Source organism: Heterodontus francisci, chromosome 2 (assembly GCF_036365525.1).
Source record: "Heterodontus francisci isolate sHetFra1 chromosome 2, sHetFra1.hap1, whole genome shotgun sequence".
In the NCBI taxonomy this organism is placed as follows: Eukaryota; Metazoa; Chordata; class Chondrichthyes; order Heterodontiformes; family Heterodontidae; genus Heterodontus; species Heterodontus francisci.
The window spans coordinates 183,276,546-183,297,679 of record NC_090372.1 but is presented as its reverse complement, the minus strand read 5'-3'; positions in this window follow the sequence as shown (position 1 = coordinate 183,297,679).

The following is a 21,134-nucleotide window of genomic DNA, read 5'->3' as shown; positions in this document are numbered from 1 at the left end:
TATAGGAGTCTACAGATTCACCAATCACCCCAACCCACATAATAAATTTGGCTCTTTATTGGTACAGAGATTAAAATATTTATCAAAAGCTTGGAGTACCTCTTCGAATTTATCAGTAATGCCCTTGATTTCTTGTTGGACAATTATGTTGCTCGCAACCACACGTATTGAATAGAAGAGGGTGTTCACTTGTTCCACTTTAGATTTTATATGGAGTTGCGAAGTGATTCTAAACCTTAGGAACCTTTTTCCCCATGATAGCCAATTTTGAATCTGATTGGGTCCCTCTTGATTCTGGAAACTCTCAGGTATTCCCAATTTTGGATCCATAGTACTTTCTTAATAGACTTTTTAGGGTGTTCCCGCTTCTTTAAGAAATTCTGCTTGTTCATTTTTTTCAGGCTTGGTTGCTTTCATGGAGGTGTCCCAGCTGTTTTTGATAGTTTCCCCATTGTTTTAATAGGCTTTTTAAGGGTTTTCCCCTCAGTTTGATAAACTCACTTTGGTTTTTTTTTCATGTTTTCTTCCCTTAATGGAGGTGTCCCTGATGTTTCAGGTGTTTCCCGCACTTTTCAAGAGTTCCGTGCATTTCGCGGGCTTCCTGCTCTTCGCCTCACGTTCAGCCCGAGTGAAGGATTGGGTTTGTCCCCTTTTTATCACTTTTACGAGCACAATGCATTTAGAACATTACTGCAAGCTTTTCAATGGCTTTTATCGCGATCCCTGACTGTCGGTATTGTAATTGACCGAATCAATGGATTCTACTTGGAGGCCACTATGCTTCTGTTCAGTGGTGCAGCCTGTTTTTCTGTGCTCTGACTCACCACAGCTGCGGAGTTTTTCACAGCCTCTTCTGCAAGTAAGTAGTTTTCTTACTGTTCCGGCCCAGTATTTATCTTTAGGTTTTTCTGTTGTTCACCTAGTGTTTCTTCTAATGAGAAGGAGATCTTCAAATTCTCCTGGTCTCTTTCGCTTAGAGTCATAGAGTTATACAGCACAGAAACAGGCCCTTTGGCCCATCGTGTCTGGAAAAAAACGTATGTTTTACCATTGTTTTATCACTGCCACCATGTTGGTTTAGTTGTATTTGTATTGTAAGTCTTAGACTCTGGTAAAGGTTAACTAACAACTCTTTATTTTTTACAGTTACTATATACACTCTCCACAAGCCACCTAAGCTAGCATCCTTCATGCTGCTTTACCTTCTTCTTCTCAAGCCTATCTCATGTGACTGTAACATCATTGCTCGTACATTGGGAGGGTTCACTCTCACTGTCTTTGTTTTAACCCTTTATATCCTTATACTATAACTGCTGTATTTATGGAACTCCTAAAAATATGAACCAAATTTCCTCTGATATTTTTGAGGATTTCACAGCACATATCATCTGCTTCAGATGCCCTGTTGATAATTAATTCTTGAAGTTTCTTCATGATGCGTGGTCTGTATATGTGTTATAGATTCTTGAGTCAGAATAGATTGACCCTGAATTTGTCCGTGGCCTTTATTTATGATGATACAAAGAATTATTTTAACACATCTGCCATTTCCTGTGCTTGCCAAAGAAATGGAATGGATTCGGCTGAATGTTATAAAGTGTGACAGATTCTAGAACACATCCAATTTCAACTAATAAGAAATTCTTTATTTTATCTCTCTATAAATGAATTGATAGCCTGGTCTGGGCACTGAAATGTTTAAAAAAGGAACATGGCTTTTGTCTTTGTCAAGATTTCCTTTCAGTCTTAACTTTAGAGCCTCTAAGTGAAGTACATCTTTTTGGGATCTGAATAAAATTAAGTAAAATCTTGTATGTTGATGTTGTTTACAGCTGTTAAAAAGCATATGAGATCCTTGGTTTTATAACTAGAGGCTCAGAGTACAGAAGCAAGGAAGTAATACTAAACCTTTATAAATCATTGATTGGGCTCAACTCAAGCACTGTGTCCAATTCTGAGCATCACACTTTTGGAAGAATGTAAAGGCCTTGGAAAGTAGATTTAACAAAATGACACCAGGAATGAAGGACATCAGCTATATGGAGAAACGAGAAAAGCTGGAAGTTTTTTTCTCAGAACAACATAGGTTGAAGGGAGGTTTGATAAAAGTGTTCAAAATTATTGAGGCATTTTGAAACAGTAAATGAGGATAAATTGTTTCCACTGTTGATTGGGTTAATTGGTAACCAGAGGATACTGATTTAAGATAATTAGCAAAAGAACCAGAAGGGAGAAGGGGAGCAGTTTTTAGGCAGCGAGTTGTAATAGTAAGAGCATCAGAAATAAGAACATCACTAGGCTATACAGCCCTGCTCTGCCATTTAATAAGACCATGGCTGATCCTCAACCTCAACTCCATTTCCCACCTGATCCCCATATCCCTTGATTTCTTTAGAGTCTTAAACCTATCGATTTCAGCATTAAATATACTCAACAACTGAGCATCTATGTCCCTGTGAGGTAAAGAATTCCAAAGATTCACAATCCTCTGAGTCAAGAAATGTCTCCTTATCTCAGTCCAAAATGGCTGCCTCCTTATCCTGAGATTATATCCCTTGGTTCTACACTCTCCAGCCAGGGAAAACAGCCTCTCAACATCTACTCTGTCAAACCCTCTCTATCTCGTTTATGTTTCAATGATTTCACCATTCATTCTTCTAAATTCCAGAGGGCATAGGCCCATTCTACTCAATTTTTCCTCAAAGGACAACCCTCCCATCCAGGAATCAATCTAGTGAATATTTCATTGCACCCTCTCTAAGGCAAGTATATCCTTCCTTAGTTACGGAGACCAATCTGGGAAGCACTGCCGGAAAGGGTGGTGGAACTAGGTTTATTAGTAACTTTCAAAAGGGAATTAGGTATTTACTTGAAAAGGGATGATTTGCAGCGCTGTGGGAAAAGAACAGGGGAGAGGGACTAATTGGATTGCTCTTGCAAAGGGACATGATGGGCTGAATGGCCTCTTTCTGTACTGTAAAATTATATGATTCTATGAGTTACTTACGAGTCTGGTGTTTCACTACAAGCTGTCAGCTGCGGCTCAGTGGTAATGCTCTCACCTCAATCAAGAGACTTGAACATAAAGTCTAGGCTGAGGATGTGCTGTATTGTCAGGGATGCTGTCTTTTGGGTGAGGTGTCAAACCGAGGCTCTGTCTGCCCTCTCAGATGGATGTAAAAGATTCCATGGCACTATTTTGAAGAACAGCAGGGGTGTTGTCCCTGGTGTATTGGTTAATATTTATCTGTCACCAACATCACTAAAAACAGATTATCTGGTCATTGTCACATTTCTGTTTGTGAAAGCTTGCTGTGTGCAAATTGATTGTGGCATTTCCTGTATTACTATCATAACAACACTTTAAAAGTACTTAATTGGCTGTAAAACGTTTTGGAACGTCCTGGGGTTGTGAAAGGTGTATATAAATGCTAGTTCTTTTCCATAAAGTGGAAATCTACCCCTATTAGTTAGCATATTATATTTATTTAGGTTATTTATTCAAGTAAAAATACTCCATCAGAAAACTGCAGAACTGGCTGTTAATGAAGTCTGAGCAAATGGCGCCTTACATAACCCAAAAGACTCACTCCATTTGATGAAGAATCAAAGTTTACCATATTCACAGCTCACTGGAATTGATTTTTATTTCTTATTTTAACAGATAATTTTCAAGATGTATTTTTTCCCTTTACAAATGCAAAACACAAGATTTAGAATAAAGTGAATTTGTTTCTTTGATTTTGCCCATCAATATTCCTTGCATTCATACATTACTTTCTAGAAATGGAAACAGTACAATCTGCTACAGCATAATTACCCGTTTTGCTTCAGAATGTGACAGATGACCTTGCATGTTTCAATCATTTAAAAAAAATAAAATTTGCATTCAAATACAATTTTGGAACCAGCTTGGAAGAGAAACAAACGTTTCTTTCACTGTTACTTATTACAGTTTCATTGTTTCAGAGGAGAACAGTTTACAGAAGGTAGCAGTAGCTGCCAAAATGTTATTTGGCTTTCGCTTTGTAAGGCTCTGAATGCTCATTATCTCAACCCCACCAAAAAAAATTAGATTGTTTTTTTGTCTGATGCATATTGATGACACAGCCTTGTACGCAGTACATATGCCATTTGTACCCCCAACAGGAAATAACAAAAAAAAGTGTGAACACACTTCCCACCTGCAATAGCTGCCACTGTCATTTTAACAATTATACAAGATCCAGAGGGCTTGTTTTGTATAATTTGATTTGCTGCAGGCAAGGCCCCGATAAAGTCTCTTCTGACCTACTTCCTCCTGCACCTTGCAGCACTTGTTCATGTTTCCTCTCTCTTGGTACCATTCTGGTGTCTGCAAATATGTAAAGTCAATTATTGCAAAAAGGGAATTAAAAATATACAATGTTAATTTAACCCAGGCATTGCTTTTGTTGACTTTTCAGTACACATGTTACATATTAAAAGTTTGATTATTCACACTGGCAAATGTCTCACATCAATATTTTGCAGTATTATGGCTTTTTAAAAATATGTTTCATTTTCTCCCTATTTGGGCTTCCCCTGATGTAGTCAGACTTGTTTTAGCACACTGGACCAAATTACCTGCATCACAACTTTTATTTGGCTTGTGCTGGAAGAACTTGCTGTCCTTCTCTGTCAAATTACCTACCCAAATCAAAGAGCCACTCAAAATGATCAATGTAGAATAGTGGCAATATGTGGTATGATGATTGTGTCATGGAGTGACTGTGTATGAGTTTTAGACTCCTAACTGTGATGTTGGAGACCTCAGGAGGAGGCTGAGAAGGATCATCCACCTGACACTTCTGCTGAAGATAGATGGCTGCAAGCCTTTCAGCCTTGTCTTTTGCATTCACATGCTGGGTTCTGCTATCATTGAGAATGTGGATGCTCCTGCAGCCTCCTCCTCTCATTAGTTGCTTAATTGTCCACCACCATTCACGACTGGGTGTGGCAGGACTGCAGAGCTTTGACAGCGAGAGAGAGACATACTCAGGGATGGTGATGGAGGAGTCCAGGATATTAGTTCATGCATATGATCTGTGAGTACGACCATGTCAGGCTTGACTAGTCTGTGGGGCAGCTCTCCCAACTTTGACACCAGTCCCCAGATATTAGTAAGGAGGAACCGGGGGGGTTGACTGGGGTACGTGACTTTTTCATGTCTTGATTCAATGCCCAGGTTGCGGCTGAGTGGTCCATCCAGTTTTGTTCTTGTTTTTCCTTGTGGTGTTTTGGTACAAATGAGTGTCTTACTCGATTGAGAGCAGTTAAGAAACAGTCACTTTGATATGGGACTGGAGTCATGAACAGATAAATTTCTATTTGAGAACCAGTTGGGTTTTAACGGCAATCTGAGAGTTTCATGGACACTTTTACTGATGCCAGCATTTATTTCCAGATTTTTAAAACTGAATCCAATTTCTCAAACTGTCATGCTGGGATTTGAACTCACATTCTCCAGATTATTAGTTCAGGCCTCTGGTTTAATTAATCCTTTGTTGGAGCAGAAACAGATTTACAGTATTTGGGATTGGAGAAGGGTTAGAAGTGGTGCACCCCTGGGGGCAATATTGAATCCACTTTTGTTTTCTCGCTCTCTCTGTATGTGTATGTGTTTGTACTTCAGGATAAAGGAAGAAAAAAGAAGAAAGACGTACATTTATGTAGCATCTTCCACAATGTCAGGATGTCCCAAAGCACTTTACATCCAATTAAGTACTTTTTGAAGTGTAGTCACCGCTGTAATCCATAGAGAGCAAGTTATTGAAGTGTCAGAAATGGCACGAATGTAGGAGGCTTGGCAAACAGTGAAGGGCATCAGGGTAACAGACAAGTTAGCAGAATGGGAAGACAGGTGGCAAATGCAATATAACATGGATATGTGTGGGATAATAGATTTTGGGAGGAAAAACAAGGAATGGGAGTATACATATAATGGAAAGACACTGTTTAGTTTTGGGTGCTTCATTATAGAAAGGACATTGAAGCCATGCAAAGTGCACAGCATAGAATGTTGCAAGGCTGGGAAATAGCCATAAAGAGAGACATTTGAGATGCTGAAACATTGAGGAAACATAATTTTTTTAAATTCATTCATGGGATGTGGGCGTCGCTGGCCAGGCCAGCATTTATTACCCATCCCTAATTTCCCTTGAGAAGGTGGTGGTGAGCTGCCTTCTTGAACCACTGCAGTCCATGTGGGGTAGGTACACCCACAGTGCTGTTACGAAGGGAGTTCCAGGATTTTGACCCAGCGACAGTGAAGGAACGGCGATATAGTTCCAAGTCAGGATGGTGCGTGGCTTGGAGGGGAACTTGCAGGTGGTGGTGTTCCCATGCATTTGCTGCCCTTGTCCTTCTATGTGGAAGAGGTCGTGGGCTTGGAAGGTGCTGTCTAAGGAGCCTTGGTGCATTGCTGCAGTGCATCTTGTAGATGGTACACACTGCTGCCACTGTGCGTCGGTGGTGGAGGGAGTGAATGTTTGTAGATGGGGTGCCAATCAAGCAGGCTTCTTTGTCCTGGAGGGTGTCGAGCTTCTTGAGTATTGTTGGAGCTGCACACATCCAGGGAAGTGGAGAGTATTCCATCACACTCCTGACTTGTGCCTTGCAGATGGTAGACAGGCTTTGGGGAGTCAGGAGGTGAGTTACTCGCCGCAGGATTCCTAGCCTCTGACCTGCTCTTGTAACCATGGTATTTATATGGCTACTCCAGTTCAGTTTCTGGTCAATGGGCGGCACAGTGGCGCAGTGGTTAGCACCGCAGCCTCACCGCTCCAGCGACCCAGGTTTGATTCTGGGTACTGCCTGTGTGGAGTTTGCAAGTTCTCCCTGTTACCGCGTGGGTTTTCACCAGGTGCTCTGGTTTCCTCCCACAGCCAAAGACTTGCAGGTTGATAGGTAAACTGGCCATTATAAATTGCCCGTAGTATAGGTAGGGGAATTGTGGGGATGTGGTATAAATATGGGATTAATGTAGGATTAGTATAAATGGGGGGTTGATGGTTGGCACAGACCTGGAGGGCCGAAGGGCCTGTTTCAGTGCGGTATCTCTAAATATAAAGTAAATAAAAATGGTAGCCCCTAGGATGTTGATAGTGAGGGATTCAATGATGATAATGCTATTGAATGTCAAGGGGAGATGGTAAGATTCTCTCTTGTTGGAGATGGTCATTGCCTGGCACTTGTGTGGTGTGAATGTTACTTGCCACTTATCAGCCCAAGCCTGAATATTGTCCAGGTCTTGCTGCATTTCTACATGGACTGCTTCAGTATCTGAGGAGTCACGAATGGTGCTGAACATTGTGCGAACATCCCCACTTCTGACCTTATGATTGAAGGAAGGTCATTGATGAAGCAGCTGAAGATGGTTGGACCTAGGACACTACCTTGAGGAACTCCTGCAGTGATGTCCTGGAGCTGAGATGCTTGACCTCCAACAACCACAACCATCTTCCTTTGCGCGAGGTATGACTCCAACCAGCGAAGGGTATTCCCATTGACCTTAGTTTTGCTAGGACTCCTTGATGCCGTACTCGGTCAAATGCTGCCTTGATGTCAAGAGCAGTCACTCTCACCTCACCTCTTGAGTTCAGTTCTTTTGTCCATGTTTGAACCAAGGCTGTAATGAGGTCAGGAGCTGAGTGGCCCTGGCAGAACCCAAACTGAGCGTCACTAAGCAGGTTATTGCTAAGCAAGTGCCGCTTGATGGCACTGTTGATGACACCTTCCATCGTTTTACTGATGATTGAGAGTAGGCTGATGGGGCGGTAATTGGTTGGGTTGGACTTGTCCTACTTTTTGTGTACAGGATATACCTGGGCAATTTTCCACATTGCAGGGTAGATGCCAGTGTTGTAGCTGTACTGGAACAGCTTGGCTAGGGGCGTGGCAAGTTCTGGAGCACAGGTCTTCAGTACTATTGCCGGAATATTGTCAGGGCCCATAGACTTTGCAGTATCCAGTGCCTTCAGTTGTTTCTTGATGTCACGCGGAGTGAATCGAATTGGCTGATGTCTGGCATCTGTGATGCTGGGGACTTCTGGAGGAGGCCAAGATGGATCATCAACTCGGCACTTCTGGCTGTAGATTGTTGCAAATGCTTCAGCCTTATCTTTTGCACTGATATGCTGGGCTCCCCCGTCATTGAGGATGGGGATATTTGTAGAGCCACCTCCTCCAGTTAGTTGTTTAATTGTCCACCACCATTCATGGCTGGATGTGGCAGGACTGCAGAGCTTAGATCTGAACCTTTGGTTATGGGATCACTTAGCTCTGTCTATCGCATGCTGCTTACGCAGTTTGGCACGCAGATAGTCCTGTGTTGTAGCTTCACCAGGTTGACACCTAATTTTGAGGTATGCCTGGTGCTGTTCCTGGCATGCCCTCCTGCACTCTTCATTGAACCAGGGTTGGTCTCCCAGCTTGATGGTAATGGTAGAGTGGGGAATATGCCGGGCCATGAGGTTACAGATTGTGGCTGAGTACAATTCTGCTGCTGCTGATGGCCCACAGTGCTTCATGGATGCCCAGTTTTGCATTGCTAGATCTGTTCAAAATCTATCCCATTTAGCATGGTGGTAGTGCCACTCAACATAGTGCAGCGTATCCTCAATGTGAAGGGGGGACTTCGTCTCCAACGACTGTGCGGTGGTCACTCCTACCAATATTGTCATGGACAGATGCATCTGCGGCAGGCAGATTGGTGAGGATGAGGTCAAGTATGTTTTCCCTCTTGTTGGTTCCCTCACCACCTGCCGCATACCCAGTCTAGCAGATATGTCCTTTAGGACTTGGCCAGCTTGGTCAGTTGTGGTGCTACCGAGCCACTCTTGGTGATGGACATTGAAGTCCCCCACCCAGAGTACATTCTGCACCCTTGCCACACTCAGTGCCTCCTCCAAGTGCTGTTCAACATGGAGGACTACTGACACAACAGCCGAGGGAGGGCGGTAGGTATTAATCAGCAGGAGGTTTCCTTGTCCATGTTTGATCTGATGCCATGAGACTTCCCAGGGCAACTCCGTCCCTACTGTATACCACTGTGCCGCCACCTCTGCTGGGTATGTCCTGCCGGTGGGACAGGACCTATCCAGGGATGGTGATGGCAGTGTCTGGGACATTGTCTGTCAGGTATGATTCCGTGAGTATGACTATGTCAATGCCGGGTTGTCCGTCCGGTTTCATTCCTTTTTATTGCCTTCGTAGCGGTTGGATACAACTGAGTGACTTGCTAGGCTATTTCAGATGGCATGTAAGACTCAACCACATTGCTGTGGGTCTGGAGTCACATGTAGGCCAGACCAGGTAAGGACAGCAGATTTCTTTCTCTAAAGGACATTAGTGAACCAGATGGGTTTTTACAACAATCGACAATGGTTTCACGGCTATCATTAGACTAGCTTTTTAATTCCAGATTTATTAATTGAATTCAAATTCAACCTTCTCCTGTGGTGGGATTTGAACCCATGTCCCCCAGAGCAATACCTGGGTCTCTGGGTTACTAGTCCAGTGACAATACCACTACGCCACCGCCTCCTCTTAATAGAGATTTTCAAAATTATGAAGGTTTTCAATAGAGTGAATAAGTCAATTTCTCCTGGCTGAGGAGTCAGTGATGAAGGATCATCAATTTAAAATGATCTCAAAGAGAATGAGGAGAGATTGGAAGAAATTTCTTTGCACAGAGGGTTGTTAGAGCATGAATGCTTTGTCATGGGGAGTGGTAGAGGCAGTGACCATTCTATATTTTGACAGTATATTAGATAAAGACTGAAACAGTGGAATATATCAGGCAATGGGGTGATAGCGGGGAAGTGGGCTTAGTTTTGAATTGCTCTCATGTCGATATGATGGACATAATGAATGTCCCTCTGTGTTGTAAGATTTTATGCTTTAATATTAAACAATAGAAATCAAAATAAAAGGGAACAAATTCTCAAGAGAAAGACTGTTACGTCTGTGGTCTTAAGAGTGAGTGTTCAGATAAAGGAAAATGATGTTAATTTTGTGGTAAAATTGGGCTTCGAGTTGTCAGGTCATTTATGGCACAGAAAGGGCTCTACACTACCCATCGTATACATGCTGGCTCTCCACGGAGTTATCCAGTGAGTCCCACTCCCCACCTCAATGCCCTGCAAGTTTATTTCCTTCAAGTGGCTATCCAATTTCCTTTTGAAGTCATTGATTGTCTCCGCTTCCACCACCCTTCTGGGCAGTGAGTTCCAGGTCATTACCAACCGCTGCGTAAAAAAAGTGCTTCCTCATATTCCCCCTGCATCTCTTGCCCAAAGCTTTCAATCTGTGTCCCTTAGTCATTTACCATTGGTTAATGGGAACAGTTTTTCCTTGTCTAACTAATATAAGCCTGTCAGAATCTTGTACACCTCTATAAAATCTCCCCTCAATCGTCTTTGCTCCATGGAGAACAACCCGAGCTTTTCAAACCTAACCTGTCACGCAAATCCCCCATCTCTGGAACCATTCTGGTAACTCTCCTCTGTCAAGGACCTTCACATCCTTCCTAAAGTGTGGTGACCAGAACTGGGTGTAATACTTCAGTTGGGGCCTAACCAGAGCTTTATAAAGGTTCAGCAAAATATCTCTACTTTTGTACCCAATGCTTCTATTTATGAAGTTCAAGATCCCATTTGCTTTACTAACCACTCTCTCAAGATGCCAGGATCATCCACCTGGCACTTCTGCAGAAGATGGCTGCAAGCCTTTCAGCCTTGTCTTTTGCATTCACATGCAGGGTTCTACTATCATTGAGGATGTGGATGCTCCTGCAGCCTCCTCCTTGTTGCTTAATTGTCCACCACCATTCATGACTGGGTGTGGCAGGACTGCAGAGCTTTGACAGAGAGAGAGACATAGTCAGGGGTGGTGATGGAGGATTCTAGGATATTAGTTCATGCATATGATTCTGTGAATACAACCATGTCAGGCTGTTGCTTGACTAGTCTGTGGGACAGCTCTTCCAACTTTGACACCAGTCCCCACATATTCGGGGGGGGGGGTTGACTTTTTCATGTCTTGATTCGATGCCCAGGTTGCTTCTGAGTGGTCCATCCAGTTTTGTTCTTGTTCTTCCTTGTGGTGTTTTGGTATAAATGTGTGTCTTACTCTGTCTTGCCATCTTCAAAGATCGATGCACATGCACCCCCAAGTCCCTCTGTTCCTGTACATACTTTAGAACTGTGCCATTAAGTATATATTGTCTCTCCCTATTCCTTCTGCCAAAATGCATCACCTCACACTTATCAGTATTAAATTCCATCTGCCACCTCTCTGCCCATTCTTCTAACCTATCTAGGTCCTGTTGAAGATGGCTCATATCATTCTCACTGTTTGCCGCACTTCCAAGTTTGGCATCATCGGCAAATTCTGAAATCCAAACCCTTTATATATAGCAAAAAAGATATGGTCCCAGCACTGACCCTTGGGGAACACCCTTCCTCCAGTCTGAAAAACAACCATTTACTACAACTCACTGTTTTCTGTCCTTAAGCCAATTTTTTATCCAATTAGACACTAACCTCCTATTCAATGAGGTTCAATTTTGTCAACTAGCCTTCTCAAAACCCATATAAACAACATCCACTGCATTCCCTTCATCAACCTTCTCTGTTACTTCATCAAAAAAATCAATTAGATTAGTCAAGTATGATATGCCTTTTGCAAATCCATGCTGGGTCTCCTTAATTAACTTGAACCTCTCGAAGTGAGTGTTGATTTTTTCTCCCTGATTATTGTTTCCAAAACCTCACCCACTACTGATGTTAAACTGACCGGCCTGCAGTTGCTAGGACTGTCCTTACGCCTTTTCTTGAATAAGTGTGTCACATTTGCCACTCTCCAATCCTCTGGCACTTCTCCCGTATCCAGGCAGATTGGATGATTATTGCAAGCCCTTCTGCTATCTCCACCCCCACTTCCTTTCGCAACATGGGAGGCAAGCCATCTGGACCAGGTGACGTACCTACCCTAAGCATAGCCAGCCTTTCCAGTACATCTCCCTTCTCACTTTTTACCTTATCCGTTGCCTCTATTCTCTCCCCTTCTACCGATATTTTGCCCGATTCCACTTCCTTAGTGAACACTGATACAAAGTACTCATTAAGTATATTAGCCTTGCCCTGGGTCTCTAAGCATATTTTACCCTCTTTGTCCCTAATAGGCCCCACTCCACCTCTTACTACTTGTTTCATATTGCTACGAATGTATGATGAAGAACCTGGGAACAGAGGTAAAACCTCAAGCACAGAGCAGTTAGAAAATGACAAAAGTCATTTAATTCTAAACTGTATAAGAGGACCTAGCTATTAGAGGAGAAGAAATAATTGTTTCATTATAAAAGCAAAACCAAAGCAAAGGTGAACTTGATATCAATTAAAGACATATTAACTGTGCTACAGCCTGAAGACATACATGTGAAAGAAATGACTGACTCTGCCCTAGAAATATCAGAGACAATGAACTTGAGCAGAATGCTCTTTTGAAGCTGAGTGCAGCTGTTTCCCATGTTGTTCTGAAACACCTCTGTCAGTGCTCACTAAGTTCAGAGAAACAAACAAGGAAAAATTAAAGTCAAAACTGGCAAGGTGTGCATCGAGAAGAGCAATGCGGGATTTTGCTAGGCCTACAGATAGCAGAAGAATTGCAACTGCTCAGTATAAATGATGCCATAAATAACATGAACAGAAGTAGCATTGTCATTGAAGTATGCAAGAAATTTCAAAACATCTCCATAGTCTTCAGTTAATAAAGGGCAAGTGAATCCAAAGGGCCAAATGGCTGACCCCTGCTCCTATTTCTTATGTTCCTATGGATGAATCCATGCAGTCTGTTGCACAATGACATTGGAGATTGTGCTGAATGGATGGTCATTCTTGGTTTCTTTCTGAGGTCCCTGCCATTACAGATGCCAGTCATCAGCCAATTCAATTCACTCCACCTGATGTCAAGCAATGGTTGAGCGAACTGAACACAGCAAAGGCTACAGGCCTTGACAGCATCCCACCTGTCGTGCTGAAGACCTGTGCTCCAGAATGAGCTGCACCTCTAACTCAGCTGTTCCAGTACAACTACAACACCAGCATCTACCCCACACTGTGGAAAATTACTCAGGTGTTTCCTGTCCACAAAAAGAACAAATCCAACCTGGCCTAATTCCACCCAATCAGCCTACCCCCAAACATCAGTAAGGTGAAAGAAGGAGTCATCAACAGTGATATCAAGCAGCATTACTTACCATTAACATGCTCGGCTATGCTCAGTTTGGGTTCCGCCAGGACCACTCAGCTCCAGACCCCATTACAGCCTTGGTACAAACATGGGAACAGAGGTTAGGTTAAGAGTGACTGTCCTTGACATCAATGCAGCATTTGACCAAGTTGGCATCAAGGAGTCCTGGTAAAACTGAAGTCAATGATGATCGAGAGAAACCCTCTAGTGTCTGGAGTCATACCTGACACAAGCAAAGATGGGTGGCGTTGATGGAGGACGATCATCTCGGCCCCAGGACATTGCTGCAGAAGTTCTCCAGGATAACATTAGAAATGGGGCTGTTTGCTAATGAATGCTGTGCTCAGTCCACTCAGAATTCCTTAGATAATGAAGCAGTCCATGCCCACACGCAACAAGAGCTGGACAACATCTAGGCTTGGACTGAGAAGTGGCAAGTAACTTTCATGCCATGAACTTGCCAGACAATGATCATCTCCAGCATGGGAAAATCTAACCACTTCCTCGTGACATTTAATGGCATTGCCATCGCTGAATCCCTTGTCATGAAAATTGAAAAAACTGAGCTGGACAAGCCACATAACATGCCATGGTTACTAGAGCAGGCCAGAAGTTAGGTATTCTGCAGTGTCTCTCCACTAGCTACTAGACAGAAGACAGGTTTGTGATGAAATACCCCTCAGTTGTCTGGATGGGTGCTGCTGCCACAACATTCAAGAAGCTTGACAAAATCCAACAACAGCAAGAACTTGTATTATATAGCGCCTTAAACATAACAAAATTTCCAAGGTGCTACACAGGGGCATTATAAAACAGGTGTCAACTGTGGCTCTGTTGGTAGCACTCTTGCCTCTATATTATAAGGTTCTGGGTTCATAGTCCCACTCCAGGGTCTCAGCACAAAAATCAAGGCTGACACTCCAGTGCTGAGTCTCTGTCGGACTGTCGGATGAGGCGTTCAACCCCATCTGCCTGCTTGGTTGGATATAAAAGATCCTATGGTACTATTTCAAAGAAGAGCAGAGGCATTATCCCTAGTGTCCTGGCCAATATCCCTCAATTAATATCACAAAAACAGCTTATCACATTGCTGTTTGTGGGAGCTTGCTGTGCACAAATTGGTCGCTGCAATTTCTACATTACAACAGTGACTACACTTCAAAAGTACCTAATTGGTTGTAAAGTGCTTTGAGATGTCCGGTGGTTGTGAAAGGCGCTATATAAATGCAAGTTTTTCTTTTTAAAGTATGACACGATGCCACATAAGGAGATACTAGGGCTGTTAACCAAAGACGTAGGTTTTAAGGAGCTTCTTAAAGGAGGAAAGCAAGGTAGAGAGGTTTAAGGATGGAATATCAGAGCTTAGGGCCCAGGCAACTGAAGGCATGGCCACCAACGGTGGAGTGATTAAAATCGGGGATGCTCAAGAAGCCAGAGTTAGAAGTGCACAGATATCTCGAATGGTTGTGGGACTGGAGGAAGTTACAGTCATAGAAAGGTGAAAGACCATAGAAGGATTTGAAAGCAAGAACAAGAACTTTAAAATTGAGGTGGTGCTTCATCAGGAGCCAGTGCAGCTCAGCGAGCACAGGGGTGATGGGCGAATGGAATTTGGTGCAAATTAGGATATGGGCAGCAGAGTTTTGGATGACCTCAGCTTTACAGAGGGTAGAGGGTGGGAGGTCAGCCAGGAGTGCATTGGAGTCGTCATGTCTAGCGGTAACAAAGCCATGGTTGAGACAATTCAAGACAAAGCAGTTTGCTTAATCAGTACCCCATTGACAAACATTTACTCCCTCCACCATCTGTGTACAATAGCTGTAGGGCTAAATTTTATTTGTGGCGGGTGAAAGAATTGGTGGCCCGCACATGTAGGCCATGCACCGCCATGCTGAGCCTGCCGGGTTGACCCCCCCCCTCCAACCACATGGAGAGGGGGGGGTGGCGGGCTCTCCGATGCTGGCAATGGCATCAACTGCCTGTGCGCAGGTGCTGGCGCTGTTTTTAAAGGGCAGCCAGCCCTGCCAGGTCATTGAAGTTTTTAAAGAGATACCCCCGCCCAATGCGCCGCCAATAAATATATTGCCCCTTCCCCCCATAACAATTTAAATTCAGCATTTTCGCTCTTCACCTCCCAAAGAAACTTAGCTTCAACACTTGACCTTCCCCCTGCCCCAAACCGATCAAAGTGCAGAGATCTCCCCACCCTCCCCTACACCAGTAATTTGCATTAGAGCCCATTTCCCCCCCACCCCCCTGCACCCACTGCACTAAAAATCATAAGTTCCCCCCTTCCCCATCATGGTGGCGCCTGCTTTCCCTGGACGGGAAAGTGAAGGCATGTGAGTGCCGCACGGAAGACCGCAGCCCAAAGGTAAGATTGCTGTTGATTTTATTTTTTTCATTAATTTAAATATGTTAATCTGGGTCCCGTTGCCTAGTGGCAGGGGGGGGGGAGCCACCACGGAGCCTTGCCACCGCCGGGAAGCTTGGGCCTGTCACTCCCAGCATCGGTCTTCCTGGTGGACCACTGCTGGAACGATCTTCTGGCCCCCTTCCCCACCATGGAGCCCGACGTCGGGAGTTCAGTGTGTACTACCAGCAGCATGCGGTTCATTAAGGACTGATATCCAGCTCCCCATTTTGATGGTAATTTTGATGCCTTGTTTCATTTTTCTAAACTTTTATCTCTGGGATATCATTGTGACTGTGCCTAAAAATACTGATAATTATGTGTAGTTCTGCTTATTTTGCAAGGAGCCTTTGAAGTTCTGTAAGTCAGGAGAATCTTGCAAAGCTTGTGAGAGAATACCATGCAATTAATTGTTTCTTAAACACCTCTAAAATGTTGTTGAAGTGTGTCTCTGCCTTGTTTTTCATTATTAATGGCATTTGAGTAACAGCATTGCAGCACTTAAGATATTGCATTTTTGACTACATTTTTTAAAAAAGGCTGTTCTTGTCATTAAAGTTGCCTACACCGACCTACAGGATGCACTGTGGAACCTTGTCAAGGTTTCCTTTGCAGCACCTCCCAAACCTGCCACCTCCGCCTCCTAGAAAAACCAAGGTAGCAAATGCAATGCCATCACCTCCAAGTTCCCCTCCAAGTCACACATCATTCTGACATGCACATATATCAGGGTTCCTTCATTGTCACTGGATTAAAATCCTGGAAACTGCCTACCTAACAGTATTGTGCCAGCACCTTCACCACACAAACTGCAGCAGATCAAGAAGGCAACCAATCACCAGCTTGTCAATGGCAACTCGAGATGAGAAATTAATGGTGGCCTTGCTATTTATTTATTTTTATTTAGAGATACAGCACTGAAACAGGCCCTTCGGCCCACCGAGTCTGTGCCGACCATCAACCACCCATTTATACTAATCCTACATTAATTCCATATTCCTACCACATCCTCACCTGTCCCTATATTTCCCTACCATCTACATATACTAGGGGCAATTTATAATGGCCAATTTACCTATCAACCTGCAAGTCTTTGGCATGTGGGAGGAAACCGGAGCACCCGGAGGAAGCCCACGCGGTAACATGGAGAACTTGCAAACTCCGCACAGGCAGTACCCAGAATCAAACCTGGGTCGCTGGAGCAGTGAGGCTGCGGTGCTAACCACTGCGCCACTGTGCTGCCAACATCCCAAGAATGAATAAAAAGGATCACATTCCCAATAAAAAGCTAAGAGCTCATAGAATTAATATAATTAAAGATGCAAATAGTGTATCTCTGGGATATCATTAATAGTGACTGCACCTAAAAATACTAATAACATCTGATTACGTGTACAAGACACTAGTTCGGCCTCAGCTGGAGCAATGCGCCTAGTTCTGGGCACCACACTTAAGGAATGCATTGGAGAGAGTGCAGAAAAGATTCATAAGAATGGTTCCAGAGAGGAGGAACTACATTTACGAAGATAGATTGGAGAAGATGGGACTGTTTTCCTTGGAGAAAAGAAGGCTGAGAGGTGATTTGATAGAGGTATTCAAAATCGTGAGAGGTTTGGACTGAGTAGATAGGGAGAAACTGTTCCCACTTGTGAAAGGATCAAGAATGAGAGAGCTGAGATTTAAGGCAAAAGAAGCAATGGTGACATGGGGAAAAACTTTTTCACGCAGCAAGTGATTAGAATCTGGAATGGACTGCAAGAGAGTGCATTGGAAGCAGGTTCAACCGAGGCGTTCAAAAGGAAATTAGATAGTTTCCTGAAAAGGGAGAATGCACAGGGTTATGGGGAGAGGGCGAGGGGATGGCACAAAGTGAATTGTTCACTCGGAGAGCCAGCGCAGACATGATGGGCCGAATGGCCTCATTCTGTGCTGTAACAATTCTGTAATTCTGTTGTACCTTGTGCATGGGTTGCAAGGATGAAGTTCTGTAAATCAGGAGGACTTTGCAAAAAGTTATCAGTCTTCCTAAAAATCAATGTAAAACACTAAAATTCACTGATGAATTTCATGGGTTGCCTTGACTTCTTAGATTCTGTGAAATTTATGTAGCCCATATAAAATGGAACCATGGTTATCTGTGGACGTACATGTTGCAAACAAAAGCAATTGAAAATGAATAACATAACTTGCTAATGCTAGGTGAGGTTGTTGTAGAACAAAATGGGTTGTGTACACCTATCTGAAATCAGGATGTCATCAAATTGGAATCAGCCCAGAAATGTGTTAAAATCATAGAGTCAAAGTAATTTACAGCACAGATGGAGATCATTCAGCCCATTATGTCCATAATGGCTCTCCGCGGAGCACACCAGTCAGTTCTGCTCCTCCACTCGATCCCCGTAGCCCTGCAAGTTTATTGCCTTCAAGTGTCCATCCAATCTCCTTTTGAAATCATTGATTGCCTCCGCTTCCACCACCCTTGTGGGCAGTGAGTTCCAGGTCATTACCACTCGCTGTGTAAAAAGTTCTTCCTCACTTTCCCCCTGCATCTCTTGCCCAAAATCTTCAATCTGTGTAGTCTTTGTACCATCAGTTAATGGAACAGGTTTTCCTTGTCTAACTTATCTGAACGTGTCATAATCTTGGACACCTCTATCAAATCTCAAATCAATCTCCAAGGAGAACAACCCGGCTTTTCCAACCTAATCTTGTAACTAAAATCCCCCATTCCTGGAACCATTCTGGTAAATCTCCTCTGCATCCTCTCGAGGATACTCACATCCTTCCTAAAGTGAGGTGACCAGAACTGGACTCAGGCCTAAGCAGAGCTTTATAAAGGTCCAGCATAACTTCCCTGCTTTGTACCCAATGATTGATGAAGCCCAAGTTCCCATGCATCATGCTATTCTCCATCCACACAGGCCTTAAATTAAACAAGAATCAAATTTTGGAATCTTTGTGATCAAAATATTCCAGACTGCGACCCGACAAGCTACAGATGACAATTGGGGGATCTGGACCACAACAGATCTTTTGGTGCATATGCCTGACCATGCACCCTAGAACCCTATGCAATTAAAGATCCCGATGAAAAGAATGAAAGAAAATGTTCCCACTGTTACTAGCAAAAAAACACAAATTCAGTGAGTGGAAACCTGCTTGTTTTAACTTGGTACATGGAAAGCCATTAAAATGAGAAATGTATGTTCACACTTTCTGTCTACCCTCATCACTATCGTGGAACCACTGTAAGAACTAATGAGAAAGGTGCACATTTGCAGTGGGAAGACAAGCATGACAAAGCCTTAGAGCCAGATGAAGGATTCATTTTCTAGTGTTGCTGTTATGTCACGTTTCAATACCGAGAAAAACACGGAATTTTGGACAGATGCGAATCCTGTTAATCTGGGCCAATGTTAATTCAGATTGATAAGAAGAATTGACAGTTATGCTAATTATTTCCTTTCGCCTGCAGAACAGTGATATAGCCAGATTGAATGAGAGCCATTTGCATAAGGAGTACAAAGTCATCAGCTGAATGTTATTATTGGCTATAAATCCCTTGTACCTATCGTTGGAAATCTGTCATTGAACTCTTTATTCCCGATCAAATTCCCTGAAACAGTTGGTATTTGTCCAGGGTGCTAAGAGTGAAACGATCTGGGAAGCAGTGACAATCTTTTGAGGGTGTCATTTGGACACGGGTAGTGCGAGTAGATTAGAAGCAGGCGTGTGCACATGTTCAAAAGAGTCAACAAAACAGATCTATTAGGTTTACTTCAATCACTTACAAAATAATAATAAATGAGAGTCAACGTGAGGATTATTTGTATAATGTAGCCCTGGTAAACAGCAGTCAACATGGTTTCAGAAATGGTAGATTTTGATTGGGCAACCTCCTCAATGACTTTGAGTAAGTAACAACTCAATTTGAGTGTAGAAAGCCCTACAACATATTGTATCGACGCTTAGATTTTTTTTAGTGATACAGCACTGAAACAGGCCCTTCGGCCCACCGAGTCTGTGCCGACCATTAACCACCCATTTATACTAATCCTACACTAATCCCATATTCCTACCACATCCTCACCTGTCCCTATATTCCCCTGCCACCTACCTATACTAGGGGCAATTTATAATGGCCAATTTACCTATCAGCCTGCAAGTCTTTTGGCTGTGGGAGGAAACCGGAGCACCCAGAGGAAACCCACGCAGACACAGGGAGAACTTGCAAACTCCACACAGGCAGTACCCAGAATTGAACCCGGGTCGCTGGAGCTGTGAGGCTGCGGTGCTAACCACTGAGCCACTGTGCCGCTTACAAAAGACATTTGACAAAGTTCCACTTGAAAGGCTGTTAGTTAAGCTCAAACATGTCTGGATGGCTAAGAAACTAGCTGAACTGTAGAGAGCAATGGGTACTTGAGTGAGGTTAGGCTGGGAGGATGTACTGAGTAGGAGAATTAGTGTTAGGACCACCACGGTTTCCAATTTGTATCAATGACGATTTCAAAGCCTCAGTTTAAATTCGTCAAATTTGCAAATGATACCAAAATAGGAGGGGCAATTAAATCAGAGGAAGCAGTTCAGGAATTGCAGAATGAGTTGGATAAAATGTGGAAAACCAATGGCAGATAATATTGAATGCAAACATGTGTAAAGAACTGATAGGCTGACTCAAAGTCAGTAAGTTTCTACTTATTGAATTTACACGTTATGCAATTAAGTGTGAGATCTTTTCTTCCCAGGATTGTCATTGGGGTCCTTAATTGCATATTTTGTTCCTGGGTTCAGAACGAGGTACATGTAGAGTCCCCACCACTTATATTGGTTCTATCGCGATTTGTCCGCTATACTCATTGGAAGATTTATCTCCTCCATCTTCAACACACAATGGGGGCAGATCTTGACTTTGTGTGATAGTGCATGGGCCATCAGTTTTACATCTCTCCTGATTCTTATTTCCTTTGACGTGCAGTCAAAATCATCTAGCCCTTTCTTCTTCAGAAGAAAGAACTGAAATATGTATGAAGTGGGTTAAATGTAGGTAGGTGTCGTAAGAAAACTGAAAAATAAACAATGATAAGTGAAGTACAGTTATAAGGATAGTCAGTGACGTTCACACTCCAGTGGAGATGAAAGATTACCTACCTGCTACTTTGTACTTTGGACCTTAACAAGCTGTTATTTACTTTGTTATTGCAGTCAGTGCTGAGTGATTGCACCTTAACGAGGTGCGAACTACTGAGTGAACACCTGTTTCTGCCATAAATACTTGATGCATTTAACATGCTGTAGATAGAGAATAGTATAATACTGCACACTTATGGGATGATTTCAACTTGGTAGCACACTGATTTCAGATATGGATATATTGCTCACTTTCAATTTGTTGCTTGCAGCATGGACATTCACAGATAATTAGAGTTCCATTTTACGCAGGCTACAT